The sequence below is a fragment of the Coregonus clupeaformis genome, chromosome 7 (genome assembly GCF_020615455.1).
Source record: "Coregonus clupeaformis isolate EN_2021a chromosome 7, ASM2061545v1, whole genome shotgun sequence".
Taxonomy (NCBI): Eukaryota; Metazoa; Chordata; class Actinopteri; order Salmoniformes; family Salmonidae; genus Coregonus; species Coregonus clupeaformis.
This window is the reverse complement of record NC_059198.1, coordinates 1,523,265-1,536,253: the sequence shown is the minus strand read 5'-3', so window position 1 is coordinate 1,536,253 and position 12,989 is coordinate 1,523,265.

Genomic DNA, 12,989 nt, shown 5'->3' with positions numbered 1-12,989 from the left:
ACTGAGTCTAGGAAGTTGTTACCGAAGTTCATTGGTCCGTTTGTGGTGGAGAAGGTGATCAATCCGGTGGCAGTTCGACTCAAACTCCCGAGGACGCTCAGAGTCCATCCCACCTTTCATGTCTCCTGCCTCAAGCCTGTTTTCCTCAGTCCTCTGTTGCCTCCTCCGCCTCCTCCTCCTCCTCCTCGGATGATCGGAGGTGGTCCTGCCTACACGGTGCGTCGCATCATGGATTCCAGACGGCGGGGCCGGGGTTTCCAGTATCTCGTGGACTGGGAGGGGTATGGTCCTGAAGAGAGGAGTTGGATTCCGCGGCGACAGGTCCTAGATGCTGACCTCATCAGTGACTTCTACCGCCTCCATCCTGGCGCTCCGGGGAGTCCGCCCGGTGGCGTTCGTCGGAGGGGGGTACTGTAACGATCCCGGCAGTCTGAGTCGGGTCCTGTCTGTGGACTAGTTGTTATGTTCGTGATCTCCAGTTTCCCGAGGGTTCTGGAACGCTCCGGGGAGCTCTCTTGATTTCCGCACCTGCATCCCATCAGCAATCTGCACACCTGGTCCTGATCATCACCCTTCTTAGGCTCTGGCCTAACATCCATTCCCTGCCGGATCGTTAGCCATGAACAGTAGGTTTACCAGAGTATCAGTCTTAGAGCCTAGCGTTAGTTTTGTTGTTTTTGCACCTTGTTGGTTTGTTGCTTACTCACCCCCGTTTTGTTCCATCTGCAGTCACCCGTCCGGAACCTTCATCCAACCTCTGCCTGGTGGTCGGCGGCTGCCGACCCAGGATGGGATCAACCACTGCACCCCCAACAACTAATCAACGCCGCCCGCTCTGTTCCCTGGATTATTCAGCATCACTCTTGAACTTGTAAATAAACACTCACCTTCGTTTCAACTTACCTTGTCCTGGTCTGCTTCTGGGTTCTGGCTTAGCAACTCGTGACAAAAGGAATCCATTATTGCTGTGGATGATTCAGGCCAGCCTGTTGGCCACACATGTTATTTATTTTTATTTATTTAATTTAACCTTTATTTAACTAGGCAAGTCAGTTAAGAACAAATTCTTATTTACAATGACGGCCTACCAAAAGGCAAAGGCCTCCGGCGGGGACGGGGGCTGGGATTTAAAAAAGATATACAGTATATATATAAATATAGGACCAAACACACATCACAACAAGAGAGACAACACAACACTACATAAAGAGAGACCTAAGACAACAACATAGCATGGCAGCAACACATGACAACACAGCAAGGTAGCAACCCAACATGAAAACAACATGGTAGCAACACAACATGGCAGCAGCAGAACATGGTAGCAGCACAAGACATGGTACAAACATTTTTGGGCACAGACAACAGCACAAAGGGCAAGAAGGTAGAGACAACAATACATCACGCGAAGCAGCCACAACTGTCAGTAAGAGTGTCCATGATTGAGTCTTTGAATGAAGAATTTATTACACTGTACAAAGAGGTTAATGTGATCTGGTTAATGTGATCTGGTTAATGTGATCTGAGCAGCACTCCTCTCCTTTTTCCTTCCTTGTCATCTTTGTGGTTCCTACTCTCAAACACATAAAGAATCAGGATAGTTATTGTTATTTACTGTCATTATGGGGATTTCTGTTCCCATTCCTCAACAAGCCTCCTAAAGCTATATGAGGCCTGTAGAGATGTGTGTGTGTGTATGTGTGTGTTATTGTGAATGTGTGTACAGTCTTATACAGTAGATATGAAAGAACCAGGCAGGGCCCCTCAAGATTAATGAACTCCAATTCATCTGGGGCTTCCTCTGCCTCTCAACACACACACACACACACACACACACTTACACACACACACACTTGCACACACACTTACACACACACACGCACACGCACACGCACACGCACACGCACACGCACACACACACACTAAGGCACATAAACAGCATCTCAATGGGGTACTGAAACTCTGAGAATCAATGTGTTCTTGGGCCCTTGATAAGCTTGATGACCTCCCGAGTGGCGCAGTGGTCTAAGGCACTGCATCGCAGTGCTAGCTGTGCCACTAGAGATCGTGGTTCGAATCCAGGCTCTGTCGTAGCCGGCCGCGACCAGTTGTCCAGGGTAGGGGAGGGAATGGCCGGCAGGCATGTAGCTCTGTTGGTAGAGCATGGTGTTTGCAACGCCAGGGTTGTGGGTTTGATTCCCACAGGGGGCCAGTATGAATAATAAAAAAATTATGTATGCACTAACTGTAAGTCGCTCTGGATAAGAGTGTCTGCTAAATGACTAAAATGTAAATAAGTAGGAAACACATCACAAAGCAATTATCAACCTCCCTTCGCTGGGCCCTTTGTACACTTGAGAGGGATATCATAATTGATTCATTACCACCCTGAATGTGTTAGAAGATGTTAGGTGGTCTATAATAGCACTACATTGTTTTCTGTCTTCATTGAGCAGAGAAAGATCTGACACTATAGAACAATGGGTGTTTTCACCACATGAAGTTGTTCCTTTAAATGACATCATGGAGCCACGTGCTGCTGTGTGATGATGACATTGACATCATATCCAGAGTCTTTCTCTCTCTCTCCCCTCTCCTTAGTGTGTCTCTGACGTTGCCAACAATGCTGACCATGTTGTTGCTATCACAAAACAAAAGTCCTCTGTGACGGTTATTGCCCACTGCTGCTGACATTGTGATGACATATCCACATAGGGCCTGATAATGGCCCAGAATACCAGATATCATTAAGCCATTGCCAGTGGTAACAGGGACCAGTAGAGACAGTATCAGGTTGAGCTCTGTGTTCTGTCCTACAGGTCCAGATAACAACATTTCTCTCGTTTGATGAGTCAACAAGGGGACACATTGTGTTAATAGCTAAAAACTCAGCCACCTGGCTGTGTGTATATATGTACGTGTAGGGACTGTCAACAGGTTTACAGTGGAGTGGTCTAACACGAGTGTGATAGTACACTCTGGTGTCACATGTTCACACCCTATAGAATATTCACACACACCATCTGCTCTGAAACAGTAACTATCATGGTGCTACATGCTATTGCTATTTAGTCATGTTATATTAACGTGCGTGACTGTTGGCTGTATATCCATATACTACATAGTAACAAAGGGTCAGTGGGTCTTTTCTGTACATGAAGTTAGTTTAGTGGTTATGGCCACTGCCCTGGGCTAATAGTAGATACCCAGCCACACCGGTTTTCTACTACCCCTTCTCTCTCTCATGGATTTTTGAAAGTCGGACAATCATTGTCTCGCAGGGAATCTTTATTTTATAGTTGAAAAATGCTCAAATAGTTTGGGTTTTACAGACGATTTTATGACGATTTTCTTGTCCGGATCCTCACATGTGTAGAAAAACACAGTTTCATAAGCCCCACGTTATGGAATCGGCAGAAAGAGGGGATTGAGCTGCAGCCACTTCCAGAAATGGTAAGTCTCTAGCAGGTATTCAATATTCAAAATGATGTCACGTGTGAGTCACTGGCACATTTACATTTACATTTACGTCATTTAGCAGACGCTCTTATCCAGAGCGACTTACAAGTTGCACGTCAATCGACTCTAGGGGAACATTTCTCTCAAATCTGTGATTCCTAAAGAAAGTGTCCGGAGATTTGGTCAACTCCGTCAGATTTGTCTAAAATCTCAGTCAGAGTGCTAGAATGGTAATTTATTTATTGGGGATTTTCAAATGAATAATTTTCCATATTTTACAAATGTGTGTATTGAACTTTTATTTTTAGAGGCAAAAATATGTCTGTTTTGAGTATTTGTTGTCAACTCCGTACTGACGGTTAACCCCCTAATTAAATCAATTTATTTTTTTCAATATTCCGAAAAAATATTTGCTGTACTAGACCTAGGGATGATGATTGCTTTATAAATGTTGTTTTATGTTCTGAATTGAGAAAAACATGCCAAAATACTAACGAAATTAGCCCTGAAGCATTACATAGTACTATAAAACAAAACAAAAAGAAGTTTTCAGATTTGTTTTACATATTTCAATAATCTAATGTTAGAATTAAACAATCAAGGCCTTCAAACACTTGTGGGACAATACATGTACAAATGAAAAGCCTTTTATGGTGTCTGACAGAGTTTACATAAATCCATTTAGTTGTATTTTATGAAGAAAAAAAATGAATTAGGAGGCTGTTCCTTTACGTGGTGTGATAGCTGATACATTGGTCTATAAAAATATATATTTCACATTTTGTTAATATTAAGAAAAATATTTGTGAAAAAAATAGAGATTGTCCCTTCTTTCAAGAATCCCTGCTCTCTGTTCCTTCTTTATCTCATATCTATCCCTGTCAATAAAAAACATGAACAAATACTAAAGGAGAGTGGAATTGCAACCTACCCCAAAAATGTATTAAGATAATTTTATACTTCATTAAGGTGGGAAAATATGTGAAATAGAAACAGACGTGGAAAGCCTTATCTCTGTAAATGCCAACATATCCATTATGTTTGAGAATCACAGCTTAAAAAGCCACTGACCATGCCGATTGGCACTTGTGTTTTCTGTTTGATATTGTGTTTTTATGGTTTAATGAAATGTTATTGTATTGTGAGGACAGAGGTAGAGTTACTATATAAGTGGTTTGGGGCCGTGAAGTCTACATTCCATTATGTCAAAGGAGATTAGTGATGTTTAGGATAGCATGAGTGATGTTTAGGATACTGACTTTGGGTAAAGAGTGATGAACATCAAAGACAGGGAGTGCCCATGGAGACTTACCAGATCTATGCCAGTAAGAGGGTAATAAAGGGTATATAATTTAGAGTGTCTTCTTTGTTCAAGTTAGTTCGTAACACCAAAGGGGCAAAGCTCTGGTCATTGTTGTAACGAACCCGGTACCGATCATTAAACATTTGCATTAACTGTCTATAAAGTGTCTAAGTATATCCTTGCATCCTCACTTCTCAATAACAGAAACTGTTGCTCATTAGAATAGCAAGATTTCAGTCTTGGAGGTGTGTTTCCTGACCTTTTCCTCATTTGGTTAATGATGTTTCTCCTCCATGAGACACTCTAGACACAGAAGCCTATTTCACTTCCTCAAAATACCCAGAATTCATTTTCATTCATTTCATTTTCATTTTAGTCATTTAGCAGACGCTCTTATCCAGAGCGACTTACAGTTAGTACACATATATTTTTTTTCATACTGGTCCCCTGTGGGAATTGAACCCACAACCATGCTCTATCAACTGAGCTACATCCCTGCCGACCATTCCCTCCCCTACCCTGGACAACGCTAGGCCAATTGTGCGCTGCCCATGAGTCTCCCGGTCGCGGCCGGCTGCGACAGAGCCTGGATTCGAACCAGGATCACTAGTGGCACAGCTAGCACTGCGATGCAGTGCCTTAGACCACTGCGCCACTCAGGAGAGCAATTAATCTAAAATAACTAAAGAAATCTGTAATTAATTTTGACGTTTTTACCGAGGATGTTTTAGTTGTGCAATTTTACATCTAAGGTGTTTGCTGCAGTATTTCTCAAGAAAAAAATTATGCGACATGTTGTCTTATGTAAATAAAGTCAGGCTGCTGGGCAGGTAGAGAGCAATCACCGCAGCTGTTCACCCCATGTTAGTCGGCAAATGGACATAGTCAAATCAAAACCCTACCTTCATTTACGCGTTGTGAAGCACAGATGTTCCAAACTCTGTTTTAGACAAGACTGACTTTATGACCAAAATTATTCTATTTACACTTTGTAGTACATTTTTACACTAGAATAACTGTTTCTGACTCATATCGATGCAACATAGGCCATTTTCAAAGGGAGCCGAAAAGCTGCTGTGTTGTTCAATGTAACCAGGTCAAAAATCCCGACCTACGGTTCGCAATGCTGCCATGTAGGGAAATAGAGGCTGTTACAAGAGCCCTGTGGCGTCAAGCTATTCGGCGTGGGAGAGTGGGAAATGTGGGGACCCGGTGTCCAAGTAGGCTACAGTGCCTTCAGAAAGTATTCACACCCCTTGACTTTTTCCACATTTTATTGTGTTACAGCCTGAATTTAAAATTGATTAAATTGAGATTTTGAGTCACTGGCCTACACACAATACCCCATAATGTCGAAGTGGAATTATGTTTACAAATTAATTAGAAATGAAAAGCAGAAATGTCTTAAGTCAATAAGTATTCAACCCCTTTGATATGGCAAACCTAAATAAGTTCAGGAGTACAAATGTGCTTAACAAGTCACATGGACTTATGTGTGCAATAATAGTATTTAACATGATTTTTGAATGACTACCTCATCTCTGTAGGGCACCTATTGGTAGATGGGTAAACATGTAAAAAAGCAGACATTGAATATCCCTTTGAGCATGGTGGAAGTTATTAATTACACTTTGGATGGAGTATCAATGCACCCAGTCTCTACAAAGATACAGGCGTCCTTCCTAACTCATTTGCCGGAGAGGAAGGACACCGCTCAGGGATTTCACCATGAGGCCAATGGTGGCTTTAAAACAGTTACAGAGTTTAATGGGAAGGGAAGGGGGATGCCTAGTCAGTTGTACAACTGAATGCATTCAACCGAAATGTGTCTTCTGCATTTAACTCAACCCCTCTGAATCAGAGAGGTGCGGGGGGGCTGCCTTAATCGAAGTCCATGTCATTGGCCCCCGGAGAGCAGTTGTTGTTATTGGGGGTTTACTGCCTAGCTCAAGGGCAGAACGGCAGATTTTGTTTCTCCTGTGATAGGAGAAAACTGAGGATGGATCAACAACATTGTAGTTACTCCACTATACTAACCTAAATGACAGAGTGAAAAGAAGGAAGCCTGTACAGAATAAAAAATATTCCAAAACATGCATCCTGTTTGCAATAAGGCACTAAAGTAAAACTGCAAAAAATGTGGCAAAGAAATTAACTTTATGTCCTGAATACAAAGCGTTATGTTTGGGGCAAATCAAACACAACACATCACTGAGTACCACTCTTCATATTTTTAAGCATGGTGGTGGCTGCATCATGTTATGGGTATGCTTGTCATCGGCAAGGATTAGAGAGCTGTTTTGGGAGGGATAAAAAAAAAGGAATGGAGCTAAGCACAGGCAAAATCCTAGAGGAAAATCTGGATCAGTCTGCTTTCCAACAGACACTGGAGACAAATTCACCTTTCAGCAGGACAATAACCTAAAACACAATTCCAAATATACACTGGAGTTGCTTACCAAGACGACATTGAATGTTCCTGAGTGGCCTAGTTACAGTTTCGACATAAATTGGCTTGAACATCTATGGCAAGACTTGAAAATGGCTGACTAGCAATGATCAACAACCAACTTTACAGAGCTTGAACATTTTTCAAAAGAATCATGTGCAAATATTGTACATTCCAGGTGTACAAAGCTCTTAGGTGAGACTTACCCAGAAAGACTCAAAGCTGTAATCTCTGCCAAAGGTGATTTTAACATGTATTGACTCATGGGTGTGAATGCAATACATTTGCAAAAATGTCTAAAAACATGTTTTCACTTTGTCATTATGGGGTCTTTGTGAGAAAAAAATATGTTTACATCCCTTTTGAATTCAGGCTGTAACACTACAACATGTGGAATAAGTCAAGGGGTATGAATACTTTCTGAAGATACTGTATGTGTGTGGAAAACGTTTTATCACCGGTAACACATTTAACTTGTTTAGTACAGTCCATTTGTAACTCCATTCACTACTAGCTGTATAGTCTGTTTGTTTGTGTTGTTGGTCTTGGCTAGCTTAATGTTCTGGTCGGTAGCTAGCTAGCTAGCACTCACTCACTCACATGACTACTAGCACCGTCATGAATAGGGGCATCAGGGAAGCCCTACAATATTACGTTTTTCTAAGTAGTGAGAACGCTAGGGAGCAGGCAATGTAGAAAAGTAATCTTTAGACATGTTGTACTTTTCTTAAATGTAGTTTTGTAATTGACTAAAACAAGCAGGCAACAAGAAAATTGTCTTTGAAAAAGTTAAAGTCTTTGCTGTGAGCCAATGGAGTAACCTAAGTAACCACAGGTTGTTTTCCCCACGACGTTCTATCTAATACCGACTGGGACAATCTGGACTTATGCTACTATGTAAAAACCAATTCCACACATCTGGGAAAGGATGAAGGATGAAGTTAGGTGATGATGATTCACTGCCTCACCTCTGATTTAACCATCTTTTAACACTTTAACACATTTCTCCCTAGGTTTATTCTTGGTCGTATCAGAGGTGTGAAAAGCATAACCAGACTGTCTGCAGTAATCATGTTCTAGCTCTTCCGCTAACCATTTCTTTGTAGCTGAATCCTGGGCCAAAAACTCAACAAGGAAAGAAATCTGGGAAGATGAATTGTGAAATCTAAACCAAATTGAAAGATGATATTGCATTTTTTGTGTGTAGTTGCATTCTGTGACTTGTGTGATGTGTGTTGGGGGTCAATTCCATTTGAATTCCAGTCAATTCAGAAAGTAAACCTAGAAGGATTACTTTATACTATTCCAGGTATTCCTTCAAGAGGTAGGGTTTCAAGTGTCTCCGGAAGGTGGTGAGTGACCCCGCTGTCCTGGCGTCGTGAGGGAGCCTGTTCCACCATTGGGGTGCCAGAGCAGCGAACAGTTTTGACTGGGCTGAGCGGGAACTGTGCTTCCGCAGAGGTAGGGGGGCCAGCAGGCCAGAGGTGGATGAACGCAATGCCCTCATTTGGTTGTAGGGACTGATCAGAGCCTGAAGGTACGGAGGTGCCGTTCCCCTCACAGCTCCGTAGGCAAGCACCATGGTCTTGTAGCAGATGCGAGCTTCAACTGGAAGCCAGTGGAGTGTGCGGAGGAGCGGGGTGATGTGAGAGAACTTGGGAAGGTTGAACACCAGACGGGCTGCGGCGTTCTGGATGAGTTGTTGGGGTTTTATGGCACAGGCAGGGAGCCCAGCCAACAGCGAGTTGCAGTAATCCAGACGGGAGATGACAAGTACCTGGATTAGGACCTGTGCCGCTTCCTGTGTAAGGCAGGGTCATACTCTGCGAATGTTGTAGAGCATGAACCTACAGGATCGGGTCACCGCCTTGATGTTAGCGGAGAACGACAGGGTGTTGTCCAGGGTCACGCCAAGGCTCTTTGCACTCTGGGAGGAGGACACAACGGAGTTGTCAACCGTGATGGCGAGATCATGGAACGGGCAGTCCTTCCCCGGGAGGAAGAGCAGCTCCGTCTTGCCGAGGTTCAGCTTGAGGTGGTAATCCGTCATCCACACTGATATGTCTGCCAGACATGCAGAGATGCGATTCGCCACCTGGTTATCAGAAGGGGGAAAGGAGAAGATGAATTGTGTGTCGTCTGCGTAGCAATGATAGGAGAGGCCATGTGAGGATATGACAGAGCCAAGTGACTTGTGTATAGCGAGAATAGGAGAGGGCCTAGAACTGAGCCCTGGGGGACACCAGTGGTGAGAGCACGTGGTGCGGAGACAGATTCTCGCCACGCCACCTGGTAGGAGCGACCTGTCAGGTAGGATGCAATCCAAGTGAGTGAGCCACGCCAGAGATGCCCAACTCGGAGAGGGTGGAGAGGAGGATCTGATGGTTCACAGTATCAAAGCCAGCAGATAGGTCTAGAAGGACGAGAGCAGAGGAGAGAGAATTAGCTTTAGCAGTGCGGAGAGCCTCCGTGACACAGAGAAGAGCAGTCTCAGTTGAATGACCAGTCTTGAAACCTGACTGGTTTGGATCAAGAAGGTCATTCTGAGAGAGATAGCAAGAGAGTTGGCTAAAGACGGCATGCTCAAGAGTTTTGGAGAGAAAAGAAAGAAGGGATACTGGTCTGTAGTTGTTGACATTGGAGGGATTGAGTGTAGGTTTTTTGAGAAGGGGTGCAACTCTCGCTCTCTTGAAGACGGAAGGGACGTAGCCAGCGGTCAAGGATGAGTTGATGAGTGAGGTGAGGTAAGGGAGAAGCTCTCCAGAAATGGTCTGGAGAAGAGAGGAGGGGATAGGGTCAAGCGGGCAGGTTGTTGGGCGGCCGGCCGTCACAAGTCACAAGATTTCATCTGGAGAGAGAGGGGAGAAAGAAGTCAAAGCATAGGGTAGGGCAGTGTGAGCAAGACCAGCGGTGTCATTTGACTTAACAAACGAGGATCGGATGTCGTCAACCTTCTTTTCAAAATGGTTGACGAAGTCATCCACAGAGAGGGAGGAGGGGGGGGATGATTCAGCAGGGAGGAGAAGGTGGCAAAGAGCTTCCTAGGGTTAGAGGCAGATGCTTGGAATTTAGAGTGGTAGAAAGTGGCTTTAGCAGCAGAAACAGAGGAAGAAAATATAGAGAGGAGGGAGTGAAAAGATGCCAGGTCCGCAGGGAGTCTAGTTTTCCTCCATTTCCGCTCGGCTGCCCGTAGCCCTGTTCTGTGAGCTCGCAATGATTCGTCAAGCCACGGAGCAGGAGGGGAGGACCGAGCCGGCCGGGAGGATAGGGGACATAGAGAGTCAAAGGATGCAGAAAGGGAGGAGAGGAGGGTTGAGGAGGCAGAATCAGGAGATTGGAGGGAGAAGGATTGAGCAGAGGGAAGAGATCATAGGATGGAAGAGGAGAGAGTAGCGGGAGAGAGAGAGCGAAGGTTGCGACGGCGCATTACCATCTGAGTAGGGGCAGAGTGAGTAGTGTTGGAGGAGAGCGATAGAGAAAAGGATACAAAGTAGTGGTCGGAGACTTGGAGGGGAGTTGCAGTGAGATTAGTAGAAGAACAGCATCTAGTAAAGATGAGGTCAAGCGTATTGCCTGCCTTGTGAGTAGGGGGGGACGGTGAGAGGGTGAGGTCAAAAGAGGAGAGGAGTGGAATGAAGGAGGCAGAGAGAAATGAGTCAAAGGTAGACATAGGGAGGTTAAAGTCACCCAGAACTGTGAGGGGTGAGCCGTCCTCAGGAAAGGAACTTATCAAGGCATCAAGCTCATTGATGAACTCTCCAAGGGAACCTGGAGGGCGATAAATGATAAGGATGTTAAGCTTGAATGGGCTAGTGACTGTGACAGCATGGAATTGAAATGAGTAGATAGACAGATGGGTAAGGGAAAAAAGAGAGAATGTCCACTTGGGAGAGATGAGGATTCCTGTGCCACCACCCCGCTGAGCAGATGCTCTCGGGGTATGCGAGAACACATGGTCAGACGAATAGAGAGCAGTAGGAGTAGCAGTGTTTTCTGTGGTGATCCATGTCTCTGTCAGCGCCAAGAAGTCGAGGGACTGGAGGGTAGCATAGGCTGAGATAAACTCTGCCTTGTTGGCCGCAGAACGGCAGTTCCAGAGGCTGCCGGAGACCTGGAACTCCACGTGGGTCATGCGTGCAGGGACCACCAGGTTAGAGTGGCAGCAGCCACGCGGTGTGAGGCGTTTGTATAGCCTGTGCGGAGAGGAGAGAACAGGGATAGACAGACGCATAGTTGACAGGCTACAGAAAATGGCTACAATAATGCAAAGGAGATTGGAATGAAATGAACTAAACATCTGGGAAAGCGAGAGAGCGGGGCCTCCCTCACACTCAAATATAACATTAAAATTTAAATTTTAGCGGACGCTCTTATCCAGAGCGACTTACAGGAGCAATTAGGGTTAAGTGCCTTGCACATCGACAGATTTTTCACCTAGTCAGCTCGGGGATTAGAACCAGCGACCTTTCGGTTGCCAACTTCCACTTTAGAAATTATAATTGTTGTAAACTACAGTGGTTCAATGTTTCTAGGAATAGACTAACTTAGTTTATTCAGCTAGCTAACTTGGTACAGTATTCTTCCGTGAAAACCGTCCAGGGCACCGAATCCTATGACGCCATAGCAAGTAGCATGCCAGCCTCCAATAACACGGTTTAGCACCAATTGTCACGATCGTCGAAGGGAGTAGACCAAGGCGCAGCGTGAGATTTGTACATCTTATTTAATTAAGTGTACACACAATAAACAAAACAACAAACGATACGTGAAGTCCACGGTACAAACACAAAACCAACTGGAACACACCGAAAGGAACAAGATCCCACAACTATTGTGGGAAAACAGCCTCTATAAATATGGCTCCCAATCAGAGACAACCAGCAACAGCTGACACTCGTTGCCTCTGATTGGGAACCACTCTGGCCAACACAGAAATACAATATATAGACTATACACACCCTGGCTCAACATATAGAGTCCCAGAGCCAGGGTGTGACAGTACCCCCCCCTAAAGGCGCGGACTGCGACCGCGCCTAAACATAAACAAACCAGGGGAGGGCTGGGTGGGCATTCCTCCTCAGAGGTGGTTCCGGCTCCGGGCTCGCCCACCACCCTCCAATAATCCCCCCGTAGCGCCCCTGGTCCGGTCTGGCCCCGCTGGCTGGAGCTGGACTGGACATCGTAGGAGCGGATTGCTTAAGCTCCGGTGTGGAGCAGCTGACCGGTACCTGACCAGGCACCGGTGACCCAGGCATGGGTTGTGCCGGACTGACGACGCGCACCCCTGGCTTGGTGCGTGGAGCAGGAACGGGCCGGACCGGGCTGACGATGCGCACCCCTGGCTTGGTGCGTGGAGCAGCAACGGGCCGGACCGGGCTGACGATGCGCACCCCTGGCTTGGTGCGTGGAGCAGGAACGGGCCGGACCGGGCTGACGATGCGCACCCCTGGCTTGGTGCGTGGAGCAGAACGGGCGGACCGGGCTGACGATGCGCACCCCTGGCTTGGTGCGTGGAGCAGCAACGGGCCGGACCGGGCTGACGATGCGCACCCCTGGCTTGGTGCGTGGAGCAGGAACGGGCCGGACCGGGCTGACGATGCGCACCCCTGGCTTGGTGCGTGGAGCAGGAACGGGCCGGACCGGGCTGACGATGCGCACCCCTGGCTTGGTGCGTGGAGCAGGAACGGGCCGGACCGGGTTGACGACTCGCACCCCTGGCTTGGTGCGTGGAGCAGGAACGGGCCGGACCGGGCTGACGATGCGCACCCCTGGTTTGGT